The sequence below is a fragment of the Mustela nigripes genome, chromosome X (assembly GCF_022355385.1).
Source record: "Mustela nigripes isolate SB6536 chromosome X, MUSNIG.SB6536, whole genome shotgun sequence".
Lineage (NCBI taxonomy): Eukaryota > Metazoa > Chordata > Mammalia > Carnivora > Mustelidae > Mustela > Mustela nigripes.
This window is the reverse complement of record NC_081575.1, coordinates 57,499,270-57,507,314: the sequence shown is the minus strand read 5'-3', so window position 1 is coordinate 57,507,314 and position 8,045 is coordinate 57,499,270.

The window sequence follows — 8,045 nt, the reverse complement described above, 5'->3', positions numbered from 1 at the left end:
TCCTAGGGCTCGAGATAGGGCCTAGGTACACGACAGGCACGGCGGGCCCAATCTGCCAGCACGGATTCAGTATCCCTGGGAGCCACAGTGGAGGTCAGGGGGCCCTGGGTTCATGCCCGGGGGTGCCGCCCAATGTGACAGTGACCTTGTGGGGGCATGAAGGTATCTCCCAGTCTGAGGGTGACATGCAGCTCCATACAGGAGAGGGTTTCCTACTGGGAGGAAGGCGCAGTCCTGGCGTGTTTCAGAGGTCCCTAGTCCGGAGGGTTTGGGGGCCAAGGCTCTGTGCACAGAAGGCTGATATCCCAAACGAGGGTTAGGGTTCAGGCCAAGGGGCATAGCAGAGCAGATCTGCCTGCGTTGAGCATGGCAAGAAAAAAGGTTGAGTAGAGGGCAGGTTTGGACATGCGTGTGCCTGGCTTGTACACTGCTTACTCACAGGGCTCCAACCACGACCCCGCGGGACCTCAGGCCACTTCCAGGGGGCTCTGCTGAAAGCCTGCGAGCCGGAAGGGAGTTCACTGGGGGATTCCGGCCAATTCTGACCTGACTTCTGCTGAAATCAAGATGGATTTTGCAGAATGCTGGTGAGAATTGGCAGGCAATGTGCAGCGATTCGGGCCACAGTTGTGGCCCCTGGGGAGAGTGCTTTCTAGCTAGGTGCATATTGTCACCCTCCAGGACCCCTTTGAGGGCTAGGCGGCTCCGGTGAGGGCCCCAGTTGTGGAAGCTTTCTGAGGGCAGAGATGAGGGAGGGACACCGGAGGAGCGTCAAGGTCCGTGCTCTGGGCCTGGTGGGACAAAGACGGTGGAGGTGGTCTCAGGGAAGTGGGGGAGTGCCACACCTCTTTCTCACAGCGAGGTTTCAATGCAGCTACAAAAGGCACAGGTTCCTCCTGGTTGGCAAGCAGAGTCCTGGTGTGTGACTCAGGGCTCCCCCGGCTGGAGGGTTTGTGAGCCAGGCCTATGGGGCAGGAAACCTTAAAAGGCAACCTAGGCTTTGGAAAGGGCCTAGGGGCATGGCAGGCTTGATGGGCCTACGCTGAAACTGGCACACCAGAAGGCTGAGAAGAGAGAGGGTTTGGCCACACGTGTGCCTGGGTTTGAAATCGCTTTCTAGTGCCGTTCAGACCGGGCCCATGCGGGACCTCGAGCCAGGCCTGGGGGGCTCCGATGAAAGTCCCTGCAGCGGGACGCGAGTTGGCAGGGGGTTCCGGCCAATTTTCACGAGCTTTGTGCCCAAATTGATCTGGAACGGGGCACTTGCCATGATTTGGTCCACACTGGCATCCCCTGTGGAGAGCCCTTTCTGGCTAGGTGTGTGTTGCGACCATCGGAGAACTGGGGTCAGGAACACATGGCTCCGTGAAGGCCCCAGCTAAAGGGATCTTTCTGAGGGCAGAGATGTGGGAGAGACTCTGGCTGACCGTCACTCTCCATGTTGGGGGCTTGCTGGAGCAATGAAGGTGGGGGTGGCCTCTAGAAGCAGCGTACAGCTTTCTCCGGCTCTGAGGGTTCTGCGCAGCTCCAAATGGCACAGTTTCCATGTGGCTGACAAGACGACCTCTGGGGTTGGGCTTTGGGGCCCACACTCGGCAGAGCTCGGGCGTCAGGCCCCTAGGGATAGAGGCCTGAGAACCCAGCCTGGATTTCAGGTTCCGGCCTAGGGCCGTTACAGCACCGATCTGCCGGGACTGAGGCAAACTCCCTGGGGGGCAAAGTTGAGGGCGGTGGTCAGACAGTGCCTCAGACACCTTGGTGGATGAAAAGAGGCCGTTGAAAATGGAACCATTTCCCCCTGGGTTGCTTGCAGAGTTCTGCGGTGTAGCCTAGAGGTCCCCAGAGTGACGGCTTGGGAGCCAGGCTTCTGGGGACCGAAGCCTGTATTCCATCCTAGGGTTCAGATTAAGGACGAAGAGCATGGCAGGCCCAAACTGCCAGTGCGGAGGCAGCCTCTCTGGAAGCCGAAGTGGAGGTAGGGAGGCAGGTGCCCATCAGACCAGGGGTTCATGCCCAGGGGTGCCGCCCATTGTAGGGGTGACCTTGTGGGGGCATGAAAGTATATCCTGGTCTGAGGGAGACGCGCAGCTCCAAACAGGAGAGGGTTTCCTCCTGGGTGGCAGGCGCAGTCCTGGTGTGTGTTTCAGAGGTCCCCAGTCCGGAGAATTTGGGGGCCAAGTCTCTGTGGCCAGAAAGCTGATATCCCAAACCAGGGTTAAGGTTCAGGCCAAGGGGCATGGCAGAGGCGATCTTCCTGCACTGAGCATGGCAAGCCAGGAGGCTGAGTAGAGGGTGGGTTTGGGAACGTGTGCACCTGGCTTGTACACTGCTTACTCGCAGGGCTCCGACTGTGACCCCGTGGGACCTCAGGACACTTCCAGGGGGCTCCACTGAAAGGCCGCCCAGCCAGAGGGAGCTGGCCGGTGGGTTCCAGCCAATTCTCAGGCGCTTTGTGTCGAAATCAATCTCGATGGGGGCGCAAAGCTCATGAGAATTCGCCCGCGATGCCCCATGATTCATGCTACACTGGCGCCCCCTGTCGAGAGCCCTTTCTGGCTAGGTGTGTTTTGCGACCATCTGAGAACTGGGGTCTGGAACACGTGACTCCGTAAGGGCCCCAGCTAAGGGGAGCTTTCTGAGGGTAGAGATGTGGGAGGGACTCGGGCTGACTGGCACTCTCCGTGTAGGTGGCATGCTGGGGCGACCAAGGTGGGAGTGGCCTCTGGGGGGCAGCATGCAGCTTTCTCCCGCTCTGAGGGTCCTGTACAGCTCCAGATGGCACAGTTTCCATGTCGCTGGCAAGAAGACTTCAGGGGTTGGGCTTCGGGGTCCACACACGGCAGAGCTCGGGCGTCAGGCCCCTGGGGACAGAAGCCTGAGATCCCAGCCTGGGTTTCGGGTTGGGGCCAAGGGCCATGGCAGCACCAATCTGCCAGTACTGAGGCTTGCTCCTTGGGGGACTGAATTGAGGGAGGGGTCAGGCAGTGCCACAGACACATTGGTGGTTGCCAAGAGTCCCCTGAACCTGAGGGGGTGGCCTCAGGGGGTATGCAGATTTCTCCCGCTTCCAGACTTCTGCGCAGGCCCAAAAGGCACCATTTCCTCCTGGGGGGCAAGCGGAGTCCAGGGGTGTAGCTGACACATCCCCAGTCCTGAGGACTTGAGGAACAGGCTTCTGGGGATTGAAGCCCGTGTCCCATCCTAGATTTAGGGTTAGGGACTAGGTGCATGGCAGGCCCAATCTGCCAGCGCTGAGGCAATCTCCCTGGGGGCCCGATTAGAGGGTGGGGCAAAGATGGTCCATTGGCTCCCAGCTTCCTGGCCAGGAGTGCCGCCCAAGGTGGGGGTGACCTTGTTGGGGCATGAAACTATCTCCCTATCTGAGGGTGACGTGCAGCTCCAAACAGGAGGGTTTCTTCCTGGGTGTCAAGCGCAGTCCTGGCGTGTGTTTCAGAGGTCCCCAGTCCGGAGGATTTGGGGGCCAAGGCTCTGTGCCCGGAAGACTGATATCCCAAACCAGGGTTAGGGTTCCGGCCAAGAGGCATGGCAGAGTGGATCTGCCTGCGTTGAGCATGGCCAGCCAGAAGGCTGAGTAGACAGCGGGTTTGGGTACGCGTGTGCCTGGCTTGTACACTGCTTACTCCCAGGGCTCCGACCACGACCCTGCAGGACCTCTGGCCACTTCCAGGGGGTTCCACTGAAAGGCCGCCCAGCCAGAGGGAGCTGGCCAGTGGGTTCCAGCCAATTCTCAGGTACTTTGTGTCAAAATCAATCTCGATCAGGGCACAAAGCTCGTGAAATTTGCTGGCGAAGCCCCATGATTCAGGCCACACTGGTGGCCCCTGTCGAGAGCTCTTTCTGGCTAGGTGTGTGCTGCGACTATCGGAGAACTGGGGTTCGGAACATGTGACTCCGTGAGGGCCCCAGCTAAGGGGACCTTTCTGAGGGCAGAGATGTGGGAGGGACTTGGGCTGACCATCACACTCCGCGGCAGTGGCATACTGGGGCTACCAAGGTGGGGGTGGCCTCTGGGGGCAGCAGCTTTCTGCATGCATGCAGCTTTCTCCCGCTCAGAGGATCTGCGCAATTCCAAATGGCACAGTTTCCATGTGGCTGGCAAGAAGACCTCTGGATTTGGGATTCGGGGCCCACACTTGACAGAGCTCAGACATCAGTCCCCTGGGTCAGAAGCCTGAGGACCCAGCCTGGGTTTCCGGTTTGGGCCTAGGGACACGTTAGTACTGAGCAGCCAGTGCTTAGGCACGCTCCCGGGAGAGCTGAGTTGAGTGCTGCGGTTAGGCAGTGCCTCAGACACCTTGATGGTAGCCAACAGGCCACTGAACCTGAGGGGGTGGCCGCAGGTGCCATGAGATTTCTCCCGCTCCAAGGCTTCTGCACAGGCCCAAAAGGCACCATTTCCTCCTGGGGAGAAAGCAGCATCCTGGAGTGTAGCTAACAGGTCCCCAGTCCTGAGGGCTTGGGGAACAGGCTTCTGGAGATGGAAGCATGTATCCCATCCTAGATTTAGGGTTAGGGCTTTGGAGAATGGCGGGCACAATCTGCCAGCGCTGAGGCAATCTCCCTGGGGACCGAGTGGAGGTTGGGAAGGCAGGCAGTCAATATGAACCTGGTTTCGTGGCCAGAGGTGCCACCCAAGATGGGGGTACCTTGTGGGTTCATGAAGGTTTCTCCCGGGCTGAGGGTAACACGAAGCTCCCAATGACACCACTTCCCCCTGGGTGGCAAGCAGGGTCCTGGGGAGTAGCCTAGAGGTCCCCAGAATGAGGGCTGGGGCCAGTCTTCTGGGAACGGAAGTCTGGATCCCATCTTAGGCTTGGGCTTAGGGACTAGAGGCCCAACAGGTCCAATCTGCCAGCGCGCAGGCAGTCTCCCTGGGGCCGAAGGGGTGGTCGGGGGACAGGCGGCCCATGAGACCGCGGGTTCACGCCCAGGGGTGCCGCCCAATGCGGGGGTGACCTTGTGGGTGCAAGAAGGAATCTCCAGGTCTGAGGGAGACGTGCAGCTCCAAACAGGAGAGGATTTCCTCCTGGGTGGCAGGCGCAGTCCTGGTGTGTGTTTCTGAGGTCCCCAGTGCTTAGGGCGAGGGGCCCAAGGCTCTGTGCTCAGAACCTGATGTCCCAAACCAGGGTTAGGGTTCAGGGTCAGACTGGATCGACACACGCTGAGCAGGGCAAGCCAGAAGGCTGAGTAGAGTGCGGGTTTGGACAGGCATGTGCCTGGCTTGTACACTGCTTTCTCGCAGGGTGCTGAACACCACCCCCGCAGGATCTCAGGCCACTTCGAGGGGGCTCCGCTGAAAGCCCGCCCAGCCAGAATGCAGTTGGCCTTGGCTTTCCCGCCAATCCTCACCGGCCTTCTGCACAGAGATGGATTTGCGCAGAAAGCTGGTGAGAATGGGCCGGCCATGCGCAGCGATTCGGGCCACACGCCCATCCCCTGGGGAGAGTGCTTTCTGGCTAGGTGCATGTTGCCTGCCATCCTCCAGGAACCCCTTCGAGGGCCAAGAGCCTCCCTGGAAAGCCCCAGTTGAGCGGAGCTTTCTGAGGGCAGAGATGAGGGAGGGACCCTGCAGGAGCGTCACTGTCCCTGCTCTGGGCCTGGTGGGTGGAAGAAGATGGAGGTGGCCTCGGGGAGGTGGGGGCGGGCCACGCCTCTTTCTCCCAGTCCCAGGTTTCCACGCAGCTCCAAAAGCCACAGGTTCCCCCTAGATGGCAAGCAGAGTCCTGGCGTGGGTCTCAGGGCTCCCCCGGCTGGAGGGTTTGTGGGCCAGGCCTCTGAGGAAGGAAACCTGAAAAGGCAATTTAGGCTTAGGGAAGGGCCTAGGGGCCTGGTGGACTTGATCAGCCTGCAATGAGACCGGCACACAGGAGGGCTGAGGACAAGGAGGGTTTGTTCTCACGTGGGCATGGCTTAAATATCGCTTTCTTGCAAAGTTCAGACAGGGCCCACACGCGACCTCGAGCCAGGCCCAGGGGCTCTGCTGAGAGTCCGTGCAGCTGGACGCGAGCTGGCCATGGGGTTCCGGCCAATTCTCACGAGCTTTGTGCACAAATGGGTCTCGATAAGGGCACAATGCTTCTGAGAATTCGCTGGCAATGCACCAGGATTCGGGACACATGGGCACCCCCCTGGCAAGAGACCTTTCTGGCTACCTGTGTGTTGCGACCACCCAGGAACTAGGGTCAGGGACACGTGGCTCAGCGAGGAGCCCAGCTGAAGGGCGATTGCAGAGGGCCAGAGATGTGAGAGGAACTCGGGCTGACCGTCACTCTTCGTGTCGGTGGCATGCTGGGGTGACCAAGGTGGGGGTGGTCTCTGGAGGACACGTGCAGCTTTCTCCCACTCTGAGGGCTTTGTGCAGCTCCAAATGGCACAGCTTCCACGTGGTTGCCATGACGACCTGTGGGGTTGGGCTTCAGGGTCCACACTCGGCAGAGCTCGGGAGTCAGACCCCTGGGTCAGAAGCCTGAGGACCCAGCCTGGGTTTCGGGTTCAGGCCTAGGGACACGGTAGCACCGATCAGCCGGTGCTTAGGCGCGCTCCCTGGGAGCTGAGTTGAGGACAGTGGTCACGCAGTGCCTCAGACACCTTGGCAGATGCCAGGAGGCCTAGGGAGCTGAGGGTGTGGCCTCGGGGCCTTGCAGATTTCTCCCACTCGGAGGTTTCTGCGCATGCCCAAAAGGCACCCTTTCCTCCTGGGGGCCAAGCGGGCCCGGGGGTGTAGCTGACAGTTTCCCCCCACCCCAGTCATGAGGGCTTGGGGACCAAACTTCCGGGGAGGGAAGCCTGTATCCTACGATGCCTAAATTATAACCATAACCCCTATTTCTGCTTCTGTACCTTCGCTTGCTAACCCATGAGGAGATGGAAAATTACCAGCAAACTTTCTCTAGGTACTCTGTAACCACACAACCCCTGCCCAAAATCGAACCTAGTAGAGTGGCCGCTCCCAAACCCCCACCTGGCTCTGGGCTGAGAGATAACAGCCATCTGGCGCCAGAGAAACCCCCACCCAGAATTGTACATGACAAAGTGACTGCCCCCGGACCCTCCACCCAGCTTTGGGTACAGGAGATAATAATGATCTGGCACCCCACCGCTAGACAGAGACACCCCGGCCAATCCTGAGGGGGCACATACCCTAGCAGCGCCAACTAAGCAGTTTGAAGAAGGACAGCCCTTTGATCTAACTAATAATCTGTTCCCAGCCTTTTCCTGCTCTGTAGCGCACCAGTCATATTAGAGAGTTGCTGTTTGATTTTCCCGCGGTATGTAGTGATTTCTTGCGAGATACTATGATGTATGCTAAGTCCCTGCCTCCCCAAAATAGAGTATAAAAAGTGCTGTGATCCTGAGCTCAGGACCTCTTAGCGTCACCAGCAACGAGTGCGCGAAGGTCCGGGTTTGAACTCGTAATAAACGACCCTTGCTGTTTGGCTTTGATTCTGGACTCTGGTGGTCATCTTTGGGGAGGTCTTGGAATTTGGGCACGACATATGGGGGCGAGTCCCGGGGATCCCCCCCCCCCCCCAGACCCATCAGACTCCAAGTCAAGGGGTCGCTGAAAACCTATCAGTAAGTGAGCCAGCTCTGTCTCCGTGTTGTCTGTCATTCTTGGATCCATAACCTGAAGCTGTTTCCAGAAAGTCAGAGGTTGGAACTGGCAAGTAGTCCTGGTGGACGCGCTATAGGGCTGCCAGTGGGCCAGTAGGAGACGTCCTCCAGACCTCAGTCAGGGGGCTGTTTATTCAGCCCATTTGGGTAGCCCCGGGGCGGCTGGAATTATGCCTAGGGCTGATTACCCGGCCCATTCGATCAGCCACGGAGCGGCCTGAAGTGCACCTGCGAATTGTGTCTTTGTGTTCTGTGTCCCCTGCACCTGCGATTCGTGTTTCCTAACCTGTTTCACTTGTAGATTCACCCTGGCAAACGAAGAAGGATTTCTACTCCTGCCATCCGAGGATGAAACTCGCCTGGCCCCCACCTCCAGCTCCCCGAAGGTTATCCTCCATCCCTTTGGGCTA